Source organism: Haematobia irritans, chromosome 2, assembly GCF_050003625.1.
Source record: "Haematobia irritans isolate KBUSLIRL chromosome 2, ASM5000362v1, whole genome shotgun sequence".
Lineage (NCBI taxonomy): Eukaryota > Metazoa > Arthropoda > Insecta > Diptera > Muscidae > Haematobia > Haematobia irritans.
In genome coordinates, this window is record NC_134398.1 from 92,751,260 (window position 1) to 92,778,449 (window position 27,190).

The 27,190-nt window shown below is 35.4% G+C and overlaps 1 protein-coding gene and 1 long non-coding RNA gene across 3 annotated transcripts in view; one reads left to right on the top strand and one right to left on the bottom strand.

The window, feature by feature from the left end:
- LOC142225770 (alpha-N-acetylgalactosaminidase) overlaps positions 1 to 27,190 on the bottom strand; it is a 336,310-nt gene that overhangs the window by 102,317 nt on the left and 206,803 nt on the right. The gene's annotated exons all lie outside the window — the stretch shown is intronic.
- Positions 20,860 to 21,425, top strand: LOC142225772 (uncharacterized). The gene is made up of 2 exons (XR_012719411.1): positions 20,860 to 21,042; positions 21,220 to 21,425. It is a non-coding gene; the product is annotated as an uncharacterized LOC142225772 (long non-coding RNA).

The window sequence follows — 27,190 nt, forward strand, 5'->3', positions numbered from 1 at the left end:
CAAATAAATAATGGGAACGTTTGACCTAAAATATTTTCAAAAATTCGCAATTTTTCTACAATGGAATTAGCATTTTTTCTACTTAATTTAAGTAATTTGTATCATTTTATTAATTCTTGCTTTTTTATACTATTTAAAACAAAAAACAAAAAAACGAGTTATAAACAAGTATATACGGCCGTAAGTTCGGCTGGGCCGAATCTTATGTACCCTCCACCATGGATTGCGTAGAAACTTCTACGAAAGACTGTCATCCATAATCGAATTACTTCGGTTTTGGGATCTTAAAACTTCTTAACATCGTTTTCTAAATTGTGAGTTAGTCCATACGTGGTATATATTAGACAAAAAAATTATGTATAAGTAAGTCTACAAATAATTACAAATCGATATGGACTTTTTGCACGATACGTAGAGAGCCAGAATTGAAATATGGGGGTCGCTTATATGGGGGCTATATACAATTATGAACTTGATATGGACCAATTTTTGTGTGATTGGGGATCGATTTATCTGAGGGCTATATATAACTACAGACCGATATGGACCTAGTTAGGCATGGTCGTTAACGGACATATACTAGCACAATGTACCAAATTTCAACTGACTCGGATGAAATTTGCTCCTCCAAGAGGCTCCAAAACCAAATCTCGGGATCGGTTTATATGTGGGCTATATATGATTATGGACTGATATGGACCACTTTTGGCATGGTTGTTAAATATCATATACTACCACCACGTACCAAATTTCAAGCAGATCGGATGAATTTTGCCTTTCCAAAAGGCACCGGAGGTCAAATCTGGGGATCGGTTTATATGGGGGCTATATATAATTATGGGCTGATATGAACCAATTCCTACATGGTTATTGGATACCATATACTAACATCACGTACCAAATTTCAACCGAAACGGATGAATTTTGCTCTTCCAAGGGGCTCCGGAGGTCAAATCTGGGGATCGGTTTATATGGGGCCTATATATAATTATGGACCGATGTGGACCAACTTTTGCATGGCAGTTAGAGACCATATACTAACACAATGTACCAATTTTCGCCGGATCGGATGAAATTTGCTTCTCTTAGAGGCTCCGCAAGCCAAATCGGGGTATCGGTTTATATGGGGGCTATATATAATTATGGACCGATGTGGACCAATTTTTGCATGATAGTTAGAGACCATAACTAACACCATGTACAAAATTTCAGCCGGATCGGATGAAATTTGCTTCTCTTAGAGGATCGGCAAGCCAAATTTGGGGGTCCGTTTATATGGGGGCTATACGTAAATGTGGACCGGTATGGCCCATTTGCAATACAATCCGACCTACATCAATAACAACTACTTGTGCCAAGTTTCAAGTCGATAGCTTGTTTCGTTCAGAAGTTAGCTTGATTTCAACAGACGGACGGACTTGCTCAGATCGACTCAGAATTTCACCACGACCCAGAATATATATACTTTATGGGGTCTTAGAGCAATATTTCGATATGTTACAAACGGAATGACAAAGTTAATATACCCCCCAAAACACTTCATGTGAAGTTAAAATAATTATTTTCTTTGTGAGGACATTTTTGGGAGGTCTTTTAAAGTTGTGCCTTTATAACAACTTCCAATTTTTTTGCTGGGCAAAAGTGTGGAACTACTTTTAGCTGCTTTATTATAAATTAATTGTCTATTTATGCTGGGCATTTTTATTTATTTTTATAAAATAAAACATTAATTGCACCTATGACTTCAGTCCATCAATTTTTAGCTAGGGGGGCTATAGCAACCCCCCCCCAGGAAAATTGTCTAGCTACGCTAATGAGCGAGAGTGGTATATTTTGGCGCTGTATATCTCCATCATCTTCTTTTATCTCTTTGTTGCACTGTTTACAAATTATTTTTGGATTGTTTATGCTACGACGACTTTTTTTAGGCATATTCGATGAAATCGCACGAAGCGTTCGCGTATATGTATTTCTGACAGAACAAAATCGCGGTTAGATACTTTTATCTGATGAAATAAACAATTATAAATTTCTTGCTACGGAGCTCATAAAAACTTCGACTATCTTGGGCCAGAGTTGCCAGCTTATTCGAAATGAATGGCTGTAATATTTTCCTCTTTAAAGGCATTATTTTTTGAATTTTTTTACCTGAAATAGTTATTTGTGCTCTATAATAATTCGGTAAAATGAACGACAATAAGTGTAATCAAAAAGAAAAATATCGATGATTTTAAAGATGGGGTAGCACAAAAATGAATTTCGGAAGAGTACATTGTCCACAAATCCACTGCATCTCAAGTTATAAACAGAGCATGCACCAAATTTGTGCACTGGGGTAGAAGAAAACCTAAGACTACGCCAGATTAACCCTCTAATGGCCCATTTTTTCTGATACAGCTGATAAAATAGTCCAGGTTTACGACACAAATGCAAGAAACCGAAACAAGGAAACTCAATACAGTAAAATCCAGTATATGCTGCAAAGTCTCTTGTAGGGGTTTGACAAAGTTTTTTTTTACATATTTTTGCTCTCGTTTTATCGTAGACCGCCTAAAGGCGGGTTTGGGCATTAGAAGGTTAAGATTATGTAATCAGATTAACTATGCCACAATTCGCTCAAATATCATATAAAGGGGTCAAAAATTAAATTAAACTGCATATATCAATCATAGCGATCAGATGTACAGATTTAGAAGTCGCAGTGCGATTATACAAAAATGTAAAAAACCACTTATTTTCAAGAAAAATAAGTTAAAGCTCATTCAATTTTCACAAAAATACCTTAAATGGTCTAAGAAGCAGAGGAAATGTGTTTTACTGGCCACGTTATTGGCCCGATTTATAGAGTCGAGGGTATTATGATGTCGGAAGTTTTGGAAAAAATCAGTTCAGATTTAGGTATGGCTCATGATTGGAATCATATTTTACACAACGAGTACAATTGATAATATTTTCAAGTTTGCTAAATTTGGTTGAAATCGGTACAGATTTAAATATAATTCCCATATATATTCTTCGGCCGATGTAGACACATGTGGCCATAGAGGCCAAAGTTTTACTCCGATTTACGTGAAATTTGGCACAGGAAGTAGGTTAGGTTTAAAGTGGCAGCCCGATTAAGATTCAGGCTCACTTAGACTATTCAGTCCATTGTGATACCACATTAACTAAAAGTACCTATTACATATGGGCACTTCTAGTTTTAACCGTTGAACCTTCTCGATTATTTTCTTATGTTGAACCAACCAGATTGTTCCAAAAACATTAGCAGACTGCTTAAGTTAACGTTTTCCAGGTCCGCCAGTAATCTGAAGCTATATGCCCCTAAAATTTGCTTACGCCTTACACAAAATGCAGGACACTCACACAAGAGATGTTTTATTGATTCCTTTTCCTCCGCATCATGACAGCTCATATAATAGTCATTATACTTCGCACCAATAGTTTTCGCAAAATCGCCTATCAGGTAGCGACCCGTTATAGCAGATATCAGGAGTGATATCTGGCGTCTCGAGAACACTAGCATATCTAGTGTGCGGTTCAAGTTTAAATGGGGCCATATTTACTTGGTGTCGTTACAACCCTTACAATTCTCCCATCGAACATTTGCCATCATGACAGCCTTCTCACGCAGTAAGAGCTTGCAGGTAGCCAGAGGCACACCAACAGATTCTAATTCCCCTGGAATATGTAAGGTAGTTCCTAGCCTTGCTAGCTCATCTGCTTCGCAGTTCCCCGGTATGTTCCTGTGGCCAGGCACCCATATTAGGTTAATATTGTGCTGCTCAGCCATCTCATTGAGAGATTTGCGGCAGTCGATGGCCGTTTTCGAGTTGAGGAACACAGAGTCCAAGGATTTTATTGCAGGTTGACTGTCTGAGTATATATTAATGCCAATATTGCTTGGAGCATTACTTCTCAGCCAATTCACCACTTCTCTTATTGCTAATATTTCAGCCTGAAAAACACTACAGTGATCAGGTAATCTTTTCGCTATTCGAAGTTCCAGCTCATTAGAATATACTCCGCCACATCATATAGCGCCACATCATCTGCGTATGCCACCACTTGTATCCTTTCATTTTCTAGGGAAACCAGAAGGTCGTTTATAGCAACATTCCAAAGAAGAGGTGATAGAACTCCTCCTTGAGGAGTGCCTCTGTTCACATACCTTTGTATGTTTGCTTGTCCTAGTGTGGCTGAAATGCGTCTCTTCCTTAGAAGTTCGTGTAACAGCTTAAGTATACCTGGATCAACATTCAGAGTTGTCAGTCCATTTAATATCGAGCTCGAATGGACGTTATTGAACGCCCCTTCGATGTCTAGAAATGCCACGATTGTGTATTCTTTGACAGATAGTGAGCTTTCAATAAAGCTGACTAGTTCATGTAATGCGGTCTCAGTAGACCTGCCTTTCGAGTATGCATGTTGTCGTTTCGAGAACAAACTTGAATCGACGCTAGTTCTAAGATAAATATCTATCATCCTCTCCAGAGTCTTAAGTAGGAATGATGATAAGCTGATTGGTCGGAAATCCTTCGCATTCGAGTGAGAGGCTTTTCCCGCTTTAGGTATGAAAACGACTTTTGATTCTCTCCACTTTCGTGGAATATATGCTAAGTTGATACATCCTATATATATCGCCGACAATCAGGGGATAATTCTGTCAGCCACCGCTTTTAACTCCGCCGGAGTAATTCCATCAGGTCCGGGGGATTTGAATGATCCAAAGCTATTTAACGCCCATTTTATTCTAGATTCTGATACAATTTCCTCGACAGGAAACGACCGCTGAGCAACTGTGGCACCGCCAGTACATGGTTCAACCGTCTGATTTCCAGGAAAATGTGTGTCCAATAGTACCTCCAGCGTCTCCCCACTGGACGTTGTCCAATCCGATGTTTTAATGAAACCTGGAGCGGAGCTCGTGGATGCTAGCACCTTCCGTAGTCTGGAAGCCTCGGACGTATTCTCAATGCTGCTGCAGTAATCATTCCAAGAGTTATGCTGAGCCTTTCTCAGTTCTCGCTTGTATCCTCTCAGATTCTTCTTGTAAGCGTCCCAATCCACAGGAGCTCTGGTGGACGTTGCTTTGTTAAAGAGCTTCCTGCACGATTTCCTCATATTACCTAACTCCGTAGACCACCATGGTGGTCGATTTTTCCCCCTTGGCTTCCCTTTAGGGCATGCAGCTTTCAGTGAAATGTTGAAGGCCTTAGTAATCCTCTCCACTGCGTGTTCGCTAACATGCACAGTGCTCATATTTGTCTCTGGTATTTCCGGTATCATCATATTGAACGATTCCCTATACCTACTCCAGTCAGCTTTCCTAACATTTGGCGGAAATATGGTCTTGGTGGTATGAACATCAAATTTGAAACTGATGTAGCGATGATCTGAGAAGCTGTGTTCACTTAAAACATGCCACTCAGATATCATTTCATTCAGTTCTTGCGAGGCCAAGGTGATGTCCAAAACCTCTTGCCTGTTTTTAGTGACAAAGGTTGGGGCATCTCCCTTGTTGCAAACTACCAGATTAGTACGCAAAATAAACTCTATTAGCGATTCTCCCCTTGCATTAGTATCACTACTTCCCCATATACTATGATGCGCATTCGCATCGCATCCCATAATGAGTTTCGTCTTTGTTTTCAGTGACTCCTCAACTAAGGTCTTAACGGCACATGGAGGCATCTCCCTGTCATGTCCCATATAGACCGAAGATACCCAATATTTGCATTTGGCTATTTCTAAATTGGCAACGACAGTGTCTGCATTGCACATTGAAGGAAGCAGAAACAAGTTAAGCTCGTTTTTAGCAATTATACAGGCTCGAATTACATCATTACCAGTATACTGCAATAGTTTGAACCCCGGAGTACTTAATTCACATATTTTGTTTCTATAAACATATGGTTCTTGAATAAGAACTATGTCTATGTCCCCTTTCAACTTTTAGGACAGCACATGCAGCCTTACAATGATGAAGATTTATCTGGAGGATCCGTAGGACCATCGAGATTTTCAACAACCGTCACATCAGCCGCTTCAATCGAGTCATCAAGAATGTCCTCTTCAGAGATATCGGTGACTCTCGCAATAACCATAGGTTCAACTTTGGTGAGTTCTGAGGCAGTAGAAGCCTCCTCACGCATACGGTATCTATCCATGTCTTCAAATGTCTTGGTATCCCCCTCGACTTCGCAAGAGGATCCGCTTACTTCTGATTCAGACAGAGGCTTCTCCATTTCTGAATCCTTTAGCTGATCGTTTTTATACACCTTCATTTGCATATAATGAAAGCCATAACATACACGGCCCTGGGACTTTGCTAGATGTGGCAAAGACTGAGTGTTCAATATAAACACTGCATGCCGTCTTGGCCCATCCACTTCATCCAAACGGCCAACCTTCCAATCAGCTGTTGGAAGATCTGGATTGCATTGTTTCAGTCTATTTAAAATAGATTCAGGGTCAGGAGGGTTTGCAGGTATCCACGCATGTGCTCTTGGTCTAGCCGGTATGTCTTTCTTCTCGACTAACTCTAGAGCAGCTCCTTCCCAAACTCCACCAATTAGTATCAGAGCAGCTTTAAAACATTCTATAGACCTCTGGTCCTCAAATGCGACTAGCTTAAATCGTCCTTGATACCAACCAGCCTCTTGGTGTCGAGGATCTGGGCCGGGAAACTTTTCCAGCACCTGTGAGTAGACGCCAGACAAAGCATTCTCAATTTCCCCCCATTTTTGTTTTGGAACCATACCGTCCAATGCTCCTTTATTTATGATAGCCATCACAAGGCTGTCTTTAGCAACTGAGGCAAACGATCGTTGATCCCTTTTGGAGGATGGCAGCTCATCCGGTGGTCGTTCCCTTTTTCTAGCCTCAAGAATTCCTTGAGCCCATTTTAAGGAATCGCTTTGTTTAGCCGACAACGTGCTTGGGTCGACTGATCCTAATTTCTTTAGGATAAACAAAGCATTCCTGCGTTCCTTGAATCTCTTTCGTGAGGGATTACCTACTTTTGAAGCCGTTACCTTGGAAAAGGTTCGACTTGTCAAATTGTCGCCACCTGTCGACCCGTCTACAGGTCGACTAATTGGGCCTAACTCTTGGTCATTGCCCAAATTTATAACTCCAGTCGATACCCGTCCACTGGGCCCTGAAGTTAGATGTCTTTGAATTTCTCTGCATGGTGGCCTAATATCCCACCACACTTGAAATTCGTAGTAGGTACTTATTACGATGATTTTATCCGCTATTAAAAAAACACGTCCGTTCCGTTCGACGGTTGAAATAAAATGTCACAGGAAGTTGAATTAACTTTCCAACTATAGCTACCATATATATCTTTCACCTGATATGCACCTAATTGGCCCCATAGGCCAGATTTTCACCTTGGTTTGCTTAAGTTGTGTACAAAAGTAGCTCTATTGACAGCATACGTTATATTATGCATCATCGAGTCCTTTGTGTGATCAAGTCGGTTTTTATTATAATTTTAATTTCATTTCCCGCAAGCATCCAATGGGTACACATGCACCCAGAAAAAAGTGACCCTTCTTCAAGTTAAAATGAACTCATAAATCTACAAAGTGGTGTAGGTAAATCTACAAAGTATAATCGGCCCCGCTCGACTTTAGACTTTCCATACTTTACTAACATTTTGCGTCCCAGGGCATTAGCCGGTTTAAATTTTAAACCTAGAGATTTCGTAGAAGTGTAAATTTGAAGTGAAATATGAACATTTATATATTTCTCGCAAGAAATTTTAAGGATTTGAGATGCTATCCAAAATGTTGATGTATAGAATAGTGTACAGTATAATAATAGAAAAACGAAAATTGCTTCAATACGTTCAGTCGCAAATATAGAAAGCTCACCAAAGAGACATAAAAAAGTGTTGTTAAAAGCCACCCGAGTGATTTACTTACGGCTTATAATAAACTTTACCGGCTCCTTATCATCTGCTGCGTTTCGGCTATGTGCGGGACGGTTTGTGTGCCCGGTAATCCACAAAAATATTTACAAAATATTTTGGCAAAAGTAATATACACTTTTTGCTATAAAATATACACAAACAAAAATCCAACGTGCTGGCAGAGACAGTATAAAAAATAAACAAATACATCTGTTGCATTCGTACAGATAAACATCGTAGTTACCACATCGTTCGCTTATCAGCGGTTGGTTGTTTTACCAACCAGCTGATTAAAAGTAACCCAGTAAGAACAGTGGGAAACGTCCCAGTAAGAACAGTGCGAAGCAACACATTAAGAAATATTAAACAATGAGTAATCCTCAAAATACACCAATAAATAATTTATCCGAATTCATGATGAATCGTATAAAAGAATTGGAAGCAGTTAATGCAAATTTAGTGAGAAGAGTTAATGAACTTGAAGTTTATGCACATAATCTACTTCAAGAAGTTAATCATTTGAGGGATGAAAATAGTTCCCTTAAGCAAGAAATTAATACAAATTCAGCAGAAATAATAGAAACTCAATCTCAGAAAAGTGCAGAGGAAGACATTACAGTTGATCAAACTGTACAGGCTGAATACTTCACCGATGAAGAAGAACTCAATCGGGAAACAGATTGGATAATTAAAAGACATAAAAAAACCAAACCAAAACAAGGTTCCAAATTGTCAAGAGATCCGTCAACATCTAAAGAAGCAGAGAAATTGCGCACTCAAAAGAAAGAAAAAACTACACAACTTAATCAACCACCACCTATTATAGTATCATTTGATAGAAACTATAACGAATTACATAATCTAGTAAAAAAAGCAGTAAGTAACAATTTTTCAATAAAGTTACTAAACAACAAATCTTATAAGATTAACTCATCTGAAGCGAATGATTACCGCAATATTACAAAAGTACTAAATGAGTCTAAGATTACTTGGTACACATATGAGGACAAACAACAAAGACCAATAAGGGTTATGGCAAAAGGCGTGTCGCACAATTGCGACCCAAAGGACATAATAATGGATATCAAAGCCAAGGGATTCAACATTTTAAATGTTTTTAACAAAACAAAATATAAATCGAAAGAGCCACTTGATATGTTTGTTCTTTCATTCGATCACTCCGAAGACATAAACAAAATTTACACAATTGATGTCATTTTAGACACTAAAATTAAAATTGAAGCCTTGAAACTTCCAAAACTTATTCCACAATGCGGAAAGTGTCAAAGCTACAATCATACCAAAAATTATTGTTCCAAAGAGCCTAGATGTGTACGTTGCGCAGGAAAACATGAATCTAAAAGCTGTGACAAGCCAGTAGATTCGAATCCAAAATGTGTCAACTGCGGTGAAGAGCACCCAGCAAGCTACCGCGGTTGCATAGTAGCGAAGGAATTGCAGAAGATAAGAGAGAAAAAAATAAAAAGCCTTTAACCAATAAAGAAACTCGAGGCAATAAAACTAACATAGTAGCACCTCCTACAGTAAATAAAATACCTACTAATAAAAACATTTTGGTATGAAAAACCCGCAATGCAAATACTTCCCTGTTTTCACATGTTGTAAAATAACAATCTCAAAGTAATGATAATTTGAACCAAAATATTTTAACCCAAATATTAATAAAACTTGAAAATATAGAATCTCAAAACACAATATTTGAGAATCGCCTAATCTCAGTTCACTATTTGAATAATGTCTGAAATACGAATAATGCAATGGAATGCCAATGGCTTAATAAAACACAAAAATGAACTATTATATGTCCTAGAGTCTAGAAACATTGATATCTGCCTCATAAGTGAAACACATTTCACAAATGAATCGTATATCTCGTTTGCAAAATATAAAGTATATCATACCATCCATCCCAACAATAAAGCCAGAAGTGGCGGTGCCATTATTATAAAAAACTAAATTATTCATTGGGAAGAAGAAAAGATCCAAACAGAACAGTTCCAGGCTACCACAATTACCGTCTTACAAAATAAGGAATATCTTACAATCACATCTCTATACAGTCCACCTAGACATATCATTAAGCAGAACGATTACATTAAACTCTTCGAACATCACAAACACAAGTTCATTATAGGGGGTGATTTTAACGCGAAGCATGTTAGGTTAGGTTAGGTTATGGAGGCTGACACGAATCCGAAGCATGTTAAATGGGGTTCACGCTTAACAACTACAAATGGAAGAGAAATGCTAAAAGCAATAAATCAATATGGATGTAAGGCAATTTCAAGTGGCTCTCCAACATATTGGCCTACAGATACAAACAAAAGTCCAGATCTCATTGATTTCTTTATCATAAACAAAATTTCACCGAGTTTGATAAAGGTGGAGGAGGGATTTGTAAGTGGAGGAAGGATTAGTAAGGAAACTGATTGGGAACATTTTAAAATATTGGTTAAAACGGTGTTAATTGTTTTACACCAATAGAGACCCCAGAAGATCTGGAAGATGCATTACAAAATCTTACAAAAACCATAAAAAGTGCAGGATGGAAAAGCACTCCAACACCCAAAAACCAACGTCAAGACAAACATATCCATTATATATTAGGAAACTTGTAAAACAAAAACGGAAGCAACGCAAAAAATGGCAGACGATCACCTAGGGATAAAAACCTGTTAAACAACATAACTCAAAAAGTTAGGAAGGAAATTAAGAAAATAAATAACTTAAAGTTCAGGAAACTTATTTCCCAACTAAGTTATGACAGTAAGACAGATTATTCGCTATGGAAGGCCACAAAAACTCTAAATCGACCAATGAAACCCAATCACCCGTTGAGAGTAATACCAAATGCATGGGCAAAAACAGATAAAGAAAAGGCTAGTGTCTTTGCCAAACATCTGGCTACCATCTTTTCAAAAAAACCTACAAGCCTTGGATATGTTAACTATACTTACCAAGAATCAATACCGAAGGTAACTATACAAGAAATACTCCTGGAAATAAAGCACCTACGTAAAAATAAATCTCCCGGCTTTGATTTGATCAGTGGTGATATCCTAAAACAACTTCCGATAAAAGCAATAGCCAAAATTACAAAAATATTCAACGCTGTTATACGTTTAAAATATGTGCCAACAATTTGGAAAGTCGCCGAAGTTATAATGATTCCTAAACCAGGCAAAGATCTGAACGAAGCCAGTTCATATAGACCGATATCGTTATTACCATTGATAGGTAAATTGTTTGAAAAAGTTATAAGTAATCGCCTTAACTCATTTATAGAGCGAAGAGACATAATACCAAGCCATCAATTTGGCTTCCGTAAAGGTCATTCCACAATAGAACAAATACACCGAATAACAAGCGACATTGAAGAAGCTTTTGAAAGACACGAGGTATGTTCGGCTGTGTTCTTAGACATATCTCAGGCATTTGACGGAGTAGTGCATTCTTCGTTAAAACATAAACTTAAATCCATTCTTCCAGAAAGCTACTGCGAATTACTAGAGTCATATCTAGATGATCGATTCTTTCATGTGAAACAAGGAAATGAGTATTCTGAAATGTATCCAATCTACTCCGGAGTTCCACAGGGTAGTATACTGGGTCCACTTCTGTACTTATTATACACATATGATCTACCATGTTGTGAAGAATGTACAATAGGTACATTTGCCGATGACACTGTCATACTTGCAAAAGGAAATACAAATCAAAGATCATCTGAAAAACTACAAAATGCTCTGGCAGTAATTGACACATGGACAGAAAAATGGGGGTTAAATTTGAATAGCTCCAAATCCGTGCACATAGATTTTACAAACAGAAGAACAAACTACAATCCTATATAAAGGGTGATTCTTTTGAGGTTAGGATTTTCATGCATTAGTATTTGACAGATCACGTGGGATTTCAGACATGGTGTCAAAGAGAAAGATGCTCAGTATGCTTTGACATTTCATCATGAATAGACTTACTAACGAGCAACGCTTGCAAATCATTGAATTTTATTACCAAAATCAGTGGCAGAAAATCCGCTTTTTTATCGACAAATTTTGTTCAGCGATGAGGCTCATTTCTGGTTGAATGGCTACGTAAATAAGCAAAATTGCCGCATTTGGAGTGAAGAGCAACCAGAAGCCGTTCAAGAACTGCCCATGCATCCCGAAAAATGCACTGCTTGGTGTGGTTTCTACGCTGGTGGAATCATTGGACCGTATTTTTTCAAAGATGCTGTTGGACGCAACGTTACGGTGAATGGCGATCGCTATCGTTCGATGCTAACAAACTTTTTGTTGCCAAAAATGGAAGAACTGAACTTGGTTGACATGTGGTTTCAACAAGATGGCGCTACATGCCACACAGCTCGCGATTCTATGGCCATTTTGAGGGAAAACTTCGGAGAACAATTCATCTCAAGAAATGGACCGGTAAGTTGGCCACCAAGATCATGCGATTTGACGCCTTTAGACTATTTTTTGTGGGGCTACGTCAAGTCTAAAGTCTACAGAAATAAGCCAGCAACTATTCCAGCTTTGGAAGACAACATTTCCGAAGAAATTCGGGCTATTCCGGCCGAAATGCTCGAAAAAGTTGCCCAAAATTGGACTTTCCGAATGGACCACCTAAGACGCAGCCGCGGTCAACATTTAAATGAAATTATCTTCAAAAAGTAAATGTCATGGACCAATCTAACGTTTCAAATAAAGAACCGATGAGATTTTGCAAATTTTATGCGTTTTTTTTTTTTTTTTAAAGTTATCAAGCTCTTAACAATTCACCCTTTACATTAGAGGCAAACAGGTACCTAAGGAAAACTCTGCGAAATATCTTGGGATGACACTGGATGCAAAACTTAATTGGAAAGACCATGTGGAAAACAAGAAAAAAGCTTTAGAGATGAAATATAGAGAGTTAAATTGGTTGATTGGGAGAAAATCAGCTTTATCTGTGCAAAACAAACTTATGATCTATAATCAGATCCTAAAACCTATATTGGCATATGGTATCCAATTGTGGAGATGCGCAAGTACCATTGAAAGTATTCAAATACTGCAAAACAAAATACTAAGGGGAATAGTAAAGGGTGATTCTTTTGAGGTTAGGATTTTCATGCATTAGTATTTGACAGATCACGTGGGATTTCAGACATGGTGTCAAAGAGAAAGATGCTCAGTATGCTTTGACATTTCATCATGAATAGACTTACTAACGAGCAACGCTTGCAAATCATTGAATTTTATTACCAAAATCAGTGTTCGGTTCGAAATGTGTTTATCGACAAATTTTGTTCAGCGATGAGGCTCATTTCTGGTTGAATGGCTACGTAAATAAGCAAAATTGCCGCATTTGGAGTGAAGAGCAACCAGAAGCCGTTCAAGAACTGCCCATGCATCCCGAAAAATGCACTGTTTGGTGTGGTTTGTACGCTGGTGGAATCATTGGACCGTATTTTTTCAAAGATGCTGTTGGACGCAACGTTACGGTGAATGGCGATCGCTATCGTTCGATGCTAACAAACTTTTTGTTGCCAAAAATGGAAGAACTGAACTTGGTTGACATGTGGTTTCAACAAGATGGCGCTACATGCCACACAGCTCGCGATTCTATGGCCATTTTGAGGGAAAACTTCGGAGAACAATTCATCTCAAGAAATGGACCGGTAAGTTGGCCACCAAGATCATGCGATTTGACGCCTTTAGACTATTTTTTGTGGGCTACGTCAAGTCTAAAGTCTACAGAAATAAGCCAGCAACTATTCCAGCTTTGGAAGACAACATTTCCGAAGAAATTCGGGCTATTCCGGCCGAAATGCTCGAAAAAGTTGCCCAAAATTGGACATTCCGAATGGACCACCTAAGACGCAGCCGCGGTCAACATTTAAATGAAATTATCTTCAAAAAGTAAATGTCATGGACCAATCTAACGTTTCAAATAAAGAACCGATGAGATTTTGCAAATTTTATGCGTTTTTTTTTAAAAAAAAGTTATCAAGCTCTTAACAAATCACCCTTTAAATGCACCCTCGTTTATATGTAACAGCGACCTTCATAGAGATCTGAAGATGAATACAGTCAAGGAAGAAATGCAGCAAATAGCAGAAAAATATGAAGTGAAGGTTCAAAATCATACAAATCCGGAAATTCCAAAATTGCTTGAGGCAGATATCACACGAAGACTTAATCGCTAAACCTTTTGATTTGATTGATTGATTGAATTCATTTATTTCAGTATTGTAAATACTATAAATATTAACAAATTATGTAGATATTATATACGTTTTAATTAAGATATTTAACAGAATGAACCAATATTATTATTTCTTATATAATTAATACAAAATTTTTTAAATAAATTCACATTCTCCTCATTTTTTATATAATTGGGTAGACTGTTGTATAATTGAAGGCCTTTGTAAAAAAGAGATCTCTGTGAAGCTGATGAATTTACGCGTTGTAACCTGAAGTCTCCTATATTTCTGAGGTTATATGGTTGTACATCTCCAACATATCGCAATCTTTCTGTAAGATAATCTGGTGCTTCGCCATTGTTCATTTTCCGAATCAGTTTAATGGTATTGAAAGTTAGTCTTTGTTTTATATTTAGCCATTTTAGAGTGCATAGCATAGTGTCTATTGCTGTATATCTATTGCATTTTAGTATTGCTCTCATCGCCTTGTTTTGCAGTTTTTGCATTCTTTCTATTTGTGTTTCCGTGCAACATGTATATAAAATTGTTGAACAGTATTCGAAATGCGGTTTGATTATCGTATTGTACACATTTATTGCAGTTAACGTGTTTATATTATTTCTTATTCTTTTAAAGAAGCCAATTTTCTTACTAATTTTTCTACAAATGTAGTCAACATGTTCGTTAAGGTTTAATTTATAGTCAATTACGAAGCCAAGGTATTTTATTTGTGTCACTTTTTCTATTTCTTTCCCATTTATCTCAAAATTATAGTCACTACTCATATTCAATTCCATTATCTTTGTTTTGTTCTCATTTAATTTTAATTTATTCATCATTAACCATTTATTTATATGCTGCATGTCATTGTATACTTTGTTTCTACTTTCAGAATCCGAATTTCCTTCAGCGAAGATTAAAGTATCGTCCGCATACATAACAATTTCACATTCGGTCAACATTTTCGGCATATCGTTGATGTAGATTATAAATAGAAGTGCTCCGAGTATGGATCCTTGCGGTACACCAAAATTATTATGTATTTTTCCAGATCTCGAGTCGTTTATTTTCGTAAATTGTTCTCTATTAGAGAGATATGATTTGAACCATCGCAGTTCTTTATCTCTAATACCATACATACACCCAGAAAAAAGTGACCCCTTCTTTAAGTTAAAATGAACTCATTGTGAAGAAAGTTGAACTTCGTATAGCGCCAAAGACATTTTTATTTGTTTGAACGATGTGATTTTCGTAGAAATTAGGAATAATGCATTCCATATATTAGTTAACATTTTCCTATATATATATACCACTATACTACAGAATGAAAAAATTTAACTAATTTGAATTCATATATGGAATGATTTTATTGAATTTTTTTCATTCATTTCGACAAATCTTACACATTTGTGGTAAAACTTTTACTTCATAATTAGAACTGCTTACCTTCGTTTTTAAATACAATTTTATTTATTTCTATAAGCAATTTTATCTTCAATAAAAGGCATGTTTTATTAATATATTGAATATATTTATTAAGAATCAACAGCATCGAATCTCTTTGAAATATTAGTTTATTATTCCACTATTTCCAATTTCCGTGTGATATTATCAACTGTAAAACGCACTTTTTCTTCTTCTTGTACTTTTCACTTTTAATAAGTTGCTGCCTACACCGAAAGAATTCTCTTCGTTAATTTTATGAAGAAATCTTCATTAACTATTCTTCCTGAATTCTTCATTAAAATAACGAAATTTTCATTCATTTTCGTAAATTTTACGAAGAACATTTTACGAATATACGAAACATTCTACATTAACTTTTCTTCGTAGAAAGTTCGTACTTTTAACGAAACTTTCTTCACATTTCATGAATTTTGTGAAGAAGTTTTTACGAATATTTTACGAAACATTTTGCGTTAAAATTTCTTCATAAAAAGTACGAAACATTTTCTTTGAAATAACGAAGAAGTTTCATTGAAGTTGTAAAATTTCCGTTCGCGGCATTAAATTGTCTTTTATAATGTGCTTGAGTGTATTCCTTTATTCTATTTTTTTATGCAAGTCTATGCTACTTCTCATTTGGGTGATAGCGCGCTATGAATAAAAGTGAAGCAATAAAACTAAAAATTATTCAAAAACTTAAGATGTAAAGTAGTGATGTCATTTTTCACACTTGCAACTACAACCAAATGCACTTTCGACTATAATTTTTTTTCGAACATTTTTCAGAAAAAAGTACGAAATTTTTTCATAAAAAGTACGAAAATTTTTCATAAAAAGTACGAACATTTTTCATAAAAAGTACGAAACATTTTCATAAAAAGAACGAAATTGTTTCATAAAAAGTACGAATATTTTTCATAAAAAGTACGACGTTTCTTCATAAAAAGTACGAATTTTTTTCTTACAAACTACGAAAATTTTGGAAGAATTTTCTTCGTAAAAAGTACGAAATATTTCGTACTTTTAATGAAAAGTTTCTTTGGTTGTAAACAATGACAAATTTCGTACTTTTAACGAAATTTTTCGTTCTTTTTACGAAGAAAATTCTTTCGGTGTAACGATTTTGTCCTCCTTTTACAATTTCAATACCTACAAATATAAAAAATCATAAAACATTTTTGTTGCAAAAGGTTAGCGTCACTGAATATTACCTGATAATTGAAGATTCCAAAATGAAGACAAATGAAAGGGTTGTTATTCTGCTGGTGTTTTCTTTCTTTATACACTATCACGAACATTGATAGATTTATTTAAAAAAACGAAAATTTTTCTCACTAATTTAAAATAACAAATATTTTATATATTTTATTTGTTATTTATTATATTATTTTACCATATTATTTTTTAACAATCTCTCTGTATACCAAAACAACGCGATTCCAACAAAAAAAACAACCGACGCGCAAATATATCGATTACACCCACGCGCAAACACATCGATTACGATGACAGGTATCGATTACAGGTAGACAATAGAAATTTAGGAAAATTTCCTATATTCTAACAAGTGTGTTTCCTTAAGTTTTGAAAGGATTGCATACTTCTTAGTACGAATGAACTAAAATATTTTTCTATGCCAAGTGTTGTTCGTATGTATGAAAAACTTTCTATTATAAAGGAAGTCGCAATTATCATTTTATAAGAAATTTTACTAATTTTGAGGAAACTTGGTTTTAGTTCGGTTTTTGTTTATTTTTACGAATGCTTTGTTATCGGTGAATAAAATTTTCTTTTTCAGTAGTAAATTCTTATACCCAGCGAAGAAAATAGTATGAGTAAAATTCCATGCCTTATTCTAGTTAATGAACTATTCCTAACTGCTTACAGTTTAGGATTTTTTTACTGAAACGAGTAAATTTTATTATTTTTCACAAAAATTTACCTTAATGGAAATAAAATGGATAAACTATATTGATGAAAATTTTTTCCTTTAGTTTCGAAGGCACTTTTTTCTGGGTGTATAAAGTTTATCTATCATAATATCCCGGTCTATTGTTTCGAAAGCTCGTTTGAAGTCTAGAAATATCGCAGTTAGTCTGGTGTTTTTCGGTTTGTTTTTCCATTTATTTATTACATAATTTACAGTCGTTTCACATGAAAAATTTTTTCTAAATCCAGATTGGTATTTCGATAGAATGCCATGATTCTCTACAAACTCTTACAGTTGTATTTTTACAACTTTTTCTAGAATTTTTTCAAATGTTTTTAGGGTATTAATTGGCCGAAACTCTTCGCTTTTCTTCGTGTTTTTACTTTCTCAATCGGAGTTATCATCGTCTCTTTCCAACAGTTTGGAAATATGCCATCCTCGAGTGATTTATTTATAATGTTGAGCTGACTTTTTCCACATATTGACCATGTATCAAGAATTAATTTGGTATCAATGTTATAATAGTCGCGTTTGTTCTTCAGTCCTTTAACGACACTTTTTAGCCCATTCATATCAATTGTCCGAAATTTGAATTCCTGATCGAAATAATTTACATTGTTAAAATATTGCACATTTTGTATAGAGTTTCTTATATCGTTTACACTGTTTATAAAATACTCATTGAAAAGATTACTTATTTGATCATTGTTCTCATATTCTACATCACTAAATATCACAGATTTGATCACATTTCGTCGTTTTTTCATCACAAGCTCTTTTATACTTTTCCACATGGTCTTCTGGTCCTTGGCTCGTGTTATTTGTTGGTTTACATATGCGTTTCTTGCATTACTTATAGCTTCCTTGTATCTATTTCTAAACACAATAAAATTTTCCCACGATTGTGTCGTATCCAAATATTTAGCTCTTCTATGCGCAGCGTTCTTCTCATATTTCAGAGTTTTTAACTCGTCGGTATACCATTTCTGATGTGAGCAGTTTTCATTTACAATTTTCTTTTTCATACATTTGGATACTGAAATGTTGAACACTTTGTCAAGGTCTTGGGCCAGAGCATTCACATCGCTATGCATTGTGTCACTCATAACGGATCTCAAAGATTCTATAAATAAAGTTCGATCGTATTTGAAATATTCGAATTCCTTGTACCGCGGACGTTTATTTTGTATTGTATCGCTTTTTATGTATATTCTAATCATTTCGTGATCGGATATAATATTCGATGGGTCCGTTTTTGCAGTTATTCTGTGGCTGTTCGTAAGAACGTAATCAATAAGTGTCTTAGAAGTCCTAGATATTCTTGTATATTCGTTTACAATTTGGTTCAAATTATTGTCATAAATAGCACTTTTTAATTTGTTCCTGTATGTGTTATTTTTTAGCCAGTCTATATTTATATCACCCGCAATAATAATATCACAGTTATGTTCATAAATGTTTTCAAGAGATTCTTGAAACTTATCACAGAATTCGACCTCGGAACTACTTGGTGATCTATATATTGCACCTATTATTAATTTCACATTTCCTCTTACTGCTAAACAGTACAAAAACCAATATTTAGATGTTACAACATTTTCTAGTATTTTGTTTACGGTCCACTCTTGCTTATAATATAAAATAACTCCCCCCGTGCGACTGGAGTTCGAATAACTTATGATTTGATTATAGCAATCTAAATTGATTTCACTATTGTCCACATCTTTTGTTATATGTGTCTCAGAAAATATCAGAAACTCAGGTTTTTCTGCTGTAGTTAATAGTTCCACTTGGCTAAAATTATTAGTTAATCCTTGAATATTTGTGTACATTACACATATTGACTTTAATTGTTATTCCAATAAACCCAATCGTTTCTTTTTGACATTTAATTTATGTAGATATACTTCACACTGTTTACTGTTGGTGTAATGGTTTTCGTCTAATCCAAGATTTAGTTTTTTATTTACTCGAGAGGGCGCTTTACACAGTACAATGTGTTCTAATACACGAGCTGCTTAGTATTCCTTATTTTATTAAAAAAACTACTAGTTAGTCTTCATATAACGGACTATTTGTAGTCCGTGTAAAAATTGGAGGATCCAATCCTATCTAATAATATCAAATTGGATCTGTTCAGATATTGGTTCAGACATAATTAGATATGCACAGATATGCTATATATGCTGCTAGATCTGGTTAGATATAATTGCAGATCTCATCATATATAGTATAATATCTAATTATATCTGTCATATCTAATAAGATATGGTAGATATAACATCATATCTGACTATATATGGGGTTAAATACGGTCCAAAATATAATAAAAAAAAATCATGAACAAGTTAAAAAGATTTTTGAAATAAACGTCTAAACCTCAATGTCATTATGTCAAATGTCAACGCCGTCAGGGGCATCACTTCTAAACAAATTTAACGCCAGACTAGCTGAGAAAATTAAGAAATTTAATATAATTGTTTTAAATGTGTTCCTTTGATAAAGTGTATATCGTTTCCTTTATTGCGGAGATTATGTAGGTAAGTAGATTGTATTTGTTATTTCCTTAATAGTCATTTTCATATTGTTTTACTATTTTCTAGATTCGGAAAAAAGGAAACCTCAGTGGTGTACTGGTTAATATGCCCGCCTTGCATTCAAAAGGTCACGGGTTCAATTCCAGTTCCGACCAACACCAAAAATTATTTCGGCGGTGGATTATCTCCTCGCAGTAATGTTGGTGACATTTCTGCTTCAAAGATTCTCTAAGTTGTTTCAGCGCAAGCTCATGCTGCGTGAGAAGGCTGTTAGGATGGCAAATGTTCGATGGGAGAATTGCAAGGGTTGTAACGACACCAAGCAAATATGGCCCCATTTCAACTTAAACCGCACACTAGATATGCTAATGTTCTCGAGACGTCAGATATCACTCCTGATATCTGCTATAACGGGTCGCTGCCTGATAGGCGATTTTGCAAAAACTATTGGCGCGAAGTATAATGACTATTGTATGAGCTGTCATGATGCGGAGGAAAAAGAATCAATTAAACACCTCTTGTGTGAGTGTCCTGCATTTTGTGTAAAGCGCAAGCAACTTTTAGGAGCATATAGCTTCAGATTACTGGCGGATCTGGAAAACGTTAACTTAAGCAGTCTGCTAATGTTTTTGGAACAATCTGGTTGGTTCAACAAAGAAAAATAATCAAGAAGGTTCAGCGGTTAAAACTAGAAGTGCCCATATGTAATAGGTACTTTTAGTTAATGTGGTATCACAATGGACTGAATAGTCTAAGTGAGCCTGAATCTTAATCGGGCTGCCACTTTAACCTAACCTAACCTAACGTGAAATGCCGATAGGACTCGATTATAGCAAGGAGGTCCCATGTTATTGAGCTAATTATTGAATCGAGCAGCAGTCAGTGATAAGTGAGATGTTGATCACTGTGATGTCATGATGGTCTGAATAGTATGTATGAGCCTAAAATAACAGCCTATCGCTATACCTAACCTAATCCCGAATACACTTTAAATGTGAGTATTAAAAGCAACATAATTAAAGCATATATTATATGGCAATTTTTATTGCAACTTAAAGAAGAATGATCCAAAACAATACTAATACTTGCTTACATAGTTCAATATATTCCCATATTTGTTTATTCCTATATTTGTTTAATAATTGTTTTTTTTTACTTAATTTCATTGCAGATTGCCTTAACGCTGTAATACTTTAGTCGCGTGTCTAAGTCCAAAGCAGAAGAAACAAACGAAAAAACCCTTGGACAACACTCTAACTCAACTGTCAATACTCTTAAATAGCTTTGATGGATCAATTTAAATTAAACATATTTATTATGCACATACTTTTTGTCTGTATTATTAAATAAAACAATTGATCTCATTTTATATACAAATTATGGGCTTTATGTGTTGAAAGATCTCGAAAGATACAATTGTATCAAATAATATACAATTATATCAAATTAGATCTGATTAGATGTGTCTCATTTTTGAGATCTGATCAGATCCAATTTCATAGTATTTAGATCTGACCAGATATAACCATTTTTCGGATCTGCTCAGATCTGACCATATCTTGGCTCAGATCTAATCATATCAAATCAGATCCCCCCAATTTTTACACGGGGTGTTATATTTAAGCAAATTTGTTAAAAAAAAATAAAAGTATAATATAGTCGGCTCCACCCGACCTTAGACTTTCCTTATCGGTACTAATACTTAAATTTAAAGTCTACCCGAGTAAAAATTGAGAGATCTAATTTGATACAAGTAGATCCGATATCTAATTACTATGGAAACAGATCTGATAAGATCTCAATATTGACCTGGATCTAATGCCTTAGATATAATTATATATATCCCTTTATATAAGTGGATCTGATATTAGATGTGGTCATATATGGAATTATATACTTTTATATCTAATTCTATCTCATCATATGTGGGTATATCTGCTTATATCTAAAGGGGCCAATTTTGAGATCTAATCATATCTGATTAGATCCCCCAATTTTTACACGGGTAAAGCAATTTTTGTCCGAATCGGTTCAGATTTAATGGAAATTTAAACCAAGATATAAAACAACCAACAACTTTGAAGAATTTGAGATGCCCCAAAAAAAGCTTCGCAAAAAAGGAGTGCAAATGTTGGATCCGGAAGTGGTGCAAAATTGGATCCGAAAGTGGTGCAAAATTGGCGCAGAAGCGATTAGTTGAACATGGGCTTGTCATAGGACGGATGTCCACAATTTCAACAGCCGAATTTGCATCACTTCTTAAGGATTCGTTTTCAGTATTTTGGATGGGAATTTCTAACGCTTGTCTGAAACCAATTATTCAAGATTGGATTTATTATTTCTTTCGACATAATTTTAATAATTTGTACCATTTTATTAATTCTTACTCTGTTTTTAAACCATTTGAAACAAAAAAGTTAAAAGTACCCATTAGAAATATGCAAAAAGCGAGTTATAAAAAATGGAATTGAAAGAGCTTCCTGCACTGTTATAAAAATATATTTTTCATATGCTCCGATATAAACAAAATGTGTTTCGGGCACAATTTTTTAAGTACAATATATTTAAGTGCAAAAATGTAATGTTCCTAAACTAGCATTAAATGTTTGGGACACATATGATAATATGTTAGAATATATTATGTTTGGGACAAGAATGTTTCATAAAAATAATATATAAATTTACAAATTTGGAGTAAACAAATATATGTTGTGATATTTTATTCAGGAAGCGACAGATATAGAGTAAGAAATAGAGATGGAAGCCGGGAGGGTTGACGAAAGATATCAACATAACACAGCGAGAGAATTAAAAGAGAGCAATTTCTGGGAAACTGCTTGTATATGGTTTCGGAAAACTGTTTCATGTGTAAATTTGTTTTGGTTATACGTAAAGAGAATGACATTCGGAACCAAGAGAATATATATTAAAAAACAGCATGAGTTTTTGCCTTGAGAGTAGCAATTTAAGTATGTGTGGACATGTGTTTTGTTTATCATTTTGGCATTACGAGCACACTTTTTTTTGGTTCGTCCAAAGAAATCGGAACGTACGACGAATAAGACAAAATATTTATTACAAAGGGATCTCCAGAAAAAAAGTTTTGTTCCTCTTTATTAATAAGTAGTCCAAGATGAGTTAACGCACACTTTCAATAAAATAAAAGCGGGCATTAAGTTCAAGTTTTGCCGCTAAAATTATTTTTCATTTCAGCGACAAAACTCGAATCTCTAACAGCAGAATAACATAACTTTGTAGACAAATTGTATTATAACTTGGTGGGGAATGATTTCTTTAAAGTGAATTATTGAAGAAAAGATAACATGAAAACATGGTCATTTTAGAGTAATAATGCCAACTTAATACTCGCCCTAAAGGTTCAAATGAAATTATGTACAAAATTATTCGTTAATAAATATTCATATTTATACGTATTTCTAAATACGATAAATTTTAAATGCATTTGAAATGGTGTTAAATGCTAGTAAAAAAATAGTTCACGCCTAAATAAATTTATGTTTATATTGTAAAATTATTTATGTTTATACTCGACTTCACTTTCTTCTTTTGTTAGAGTTTTTGAATTTCTTCGAAAATTTCAAACTTTTATACCAAAAACATTTTTTGTTACAAAATTGTTATTTTTGCAATAAAAAAGAAAATTTTATCCAGCAGCTCAGTCCATTTCATTTATATCAAGCACTGTTCTTTTCTGACTGTAAATCTTGAATAACACACATTTCGAAGTTTGATTGATTCAGTCGGAGCAGGGATTGAACCCACGACCCTTTGCAAGGCGGACATGCTAACCATTGCTCCACGTGGGCAACAAATGTATGTTTCTATTGAATAATAATTTGTTTTCATCGGCTCGTAGCCTTGTGGATAGTGTGTTGGCTTACAAACTGTATGGTCCTCGGTTCGATTCTCCGTCCAGGCGAAAGGTAAAATTTAACAAATTGAGAAAATTATTCCAAGCATATAATATTTTTGGGCTCAAAATACTTTCAAACATATAATATGTTCACATAAAACAAACATAATAATGTGTCGGAAATATCCAATAATATATATGCTTCCTGCAAAATATGTTTGGAACATATATTAGAGAAGCAATTTTTTTTGAGGGTGTGTGTACTTAAAATAAAGAACATCTTTAAGAAGACATTTTTGGAAGTGCTTTTAAAGTTGCGCCTTTGGAACAACTTCCAAATTTTTTGCTGGAAATGTATTGAAAATGTAGATCAAGAAAGAGGTGCAGGGTATAATAAATTGTCCCCGCCAAACTTTTGACTTTTGTGGTGGTTGCAGGATCAACCCCACTCTAACATATTTATATTTAATCAAGTTACCTTTGATTTTTTATTGTTTGCTTAAAATTATTTTTACTTGTTAAACAATTAATTTTTTCATATCAAGATACCTTTGAATTTTTTATTTTCCTTAAAAATTCATTTTACTTGTTATCAAAATTAATTTTCAAATCGAGTTACCTTTGACTTTTGATATTGGAAAAATAGAGAAAAAATGTAAATTTTCATTCGAAAATAGATATTTGAAGAAACGGTTGTGAAATAAAATATTAAATAATTTTGCTTTTTTATTCCTGAGTTTTATTTCCTTCACAACCAAACCACACATCAATTGGTGACCCCGACAAGTCCGAGAACATTCATCAATATCTAAAGACCAAAAGAATATGTTTCATAGCCCACAAAGAACTTCAATTACCATGGCAAATCAAGACAACAGAGAAACTCACCGAGACGTCCTTATACCGGGCGTGAATCCTCCTTCACCAGAACAAGGTAATAGGTCCACAAATCCAATGGATGATCCCTTGACCGCTGGACATCAAGAAATTGCAAGAGTTTCAGACAAGATCCCTCCGTTTTGGCGTAGCAATCCTGCCCTTTGGTTTAAGCAGGTCGAAAGCCAGTTTATAACATCCGGTATAGTATCGGACTCCACTAAGTTTCACACCATCGTTGGATCAATAGATGCTAGTATTCTCTCAGAAGTAAGTGACATAATAATAAATCCCCCAGAATCCAATATGTACGAAACTCTGAAGGGGAGCATACAAGAACGATTTATGGATTCGGAGGAAAAACTCTTAAAAAGGTTGCTCCGAGAGATTGAAATCGGCGACAAGAAGCCATCAGTTTTACTTCGTGAAATGTCAACTTTAGCGGCAAATAAAGTTTCTGAAGAAGTACTGAAATCCCTATGGATGCAACGTCTACCGAAACAAACCCATGTCATATTGTCCGTAAGTAGTGAATCTTTAAATAAATTGGCACAAATGGCAGATAAAATTGCGGATACAGCCGAGCCATGGGACATTAACGCGATTGCATCAAGCTCATCGGAAAGTTCCTCATCATCCAAAATTCGAAATTTGGAAATGAAAATCGATGAATTGACAAAGAAAATCGAAGCTATGACCACTGGGTCCAGAAGCCGTTCCAAATCGAGAAGTCGGTCAAGCAACAATACCAAAGGTAAGCCCTTGTGTTGGTTTGACTATAAGTTCCGAGAACAAGCCAGGAAATGTGTACAACCGTGTTCATTTCCGACAAATCTTTCATCGGAAAACTAGAAGGCACCCCGTCTATGGTGACGGACGGGGTTAGCCGAGAAATTGGTCGCCTATTTATACGTGATAATAAGCTCAATTATGAGTTTCTCATTGATACTGGCGCAGACGTCTCGGTATTCCCCGCGAGCTCGGCGGAAAAACAACTTCACGCATCACCGCTTGAGTTGTTTGCTTCTAATCAATCTGCTATTAAGACCTATGGTACAGTTCAATTATCCTTAAATGTGGGATTAAAAAGAAACTTTTCCTGGACTTTTATCCTGGCCGATGTCAACAGACCCATTATTGGTGCCGATTTTTTAAGCAATTATGGATTACTAGTCGATGTAAAAAATAATTGTCTTATTGACCGTTCCACAAAATCTGGAAGTAGATGCATTTCATATTATGGGGAATTTCACTCTGTAAAATCGATTTCAGAATGTTCTAAATTTTACACTCTATTGCAACAATTTCCCAATATTACTCAAAATGATGGAAAAATTTCTGCTATCAAACACTCTGTTAAACACCACATTGAGACCACAGGACCTCCTCTACACTCAAAGGCGAGAAGGCTCTCACCGGAAAAGCTAAATATCGTGAAACGTGAATTTGATTTGATGCTGAATTTGCCAACCTTCCAAAAGCCCGTGGCAAGCCCATTACATTTAGTCCAAAAGTCGAATGGAGAATAGCGGCCGTGTGGCGATTACAGACGATTAAATGGTGTAACAACTCCCGATCGCTACCCGGTTCCACATATACACGATTTCGGACACATGTTAAGCGGCAAGAAAGTTTTTAGCAAGGTAGATCTCGTCAAGGCATGCCATCAAATTCCGGTTGATGAAGCCGATATTGAGAAAACAGCCATAATTACCCCAATCGGCCTATTTGAGTTCCCAAGAATGACCTTCGGGTTATGCAATGCGGCTCAGTCCTTCCAGCGTTTCATCAACGAAGTTATCCAATGCCTTGATTTCTGCTATGTTTACATTGACGACATTCTAATCGCTTCAGATAACGAAGAAGAGCATATGGATCATTTAAAACAATTATTTCTCCGCTTTACAAAGTTTGGTGTAACCATTAACAAGAACAACTCTGTCTTTGGTGTAACTGAAATTGAATTTTTGGGATACCTAGTTACAACAGAAGGAATAAAGCCTCTTCCAGCACGAGTAGAAGTCATTAAAAATCACAAATTGCCCGAAACTGAAAGGGATTTGCGTCGATTTTTGGGGATGCTGAACTACTATCGACGATTTATTCCCAATGAGGCTCAACAACAAGCTAGTCTGAACGCAATTTCCTCTGGTAACAAGAAAACACTTGAAAATTCAATGGACAAACGAATTAATGGACGATTTTGAACAATGTAAACAGCAATTGGCCAACGCAGCAATTTTGGCACATCCGAGATACAATGCTCCAACTTCACTTAGGATAGATGCATCAGATACTGGTATGGGTGGAGTGCTACAACAAATGGTGAATGGTGAGTGGAGACCAATTGCATTTTTTTCAAAAAAATTAAACTCGGCTCAGACGAAGTACA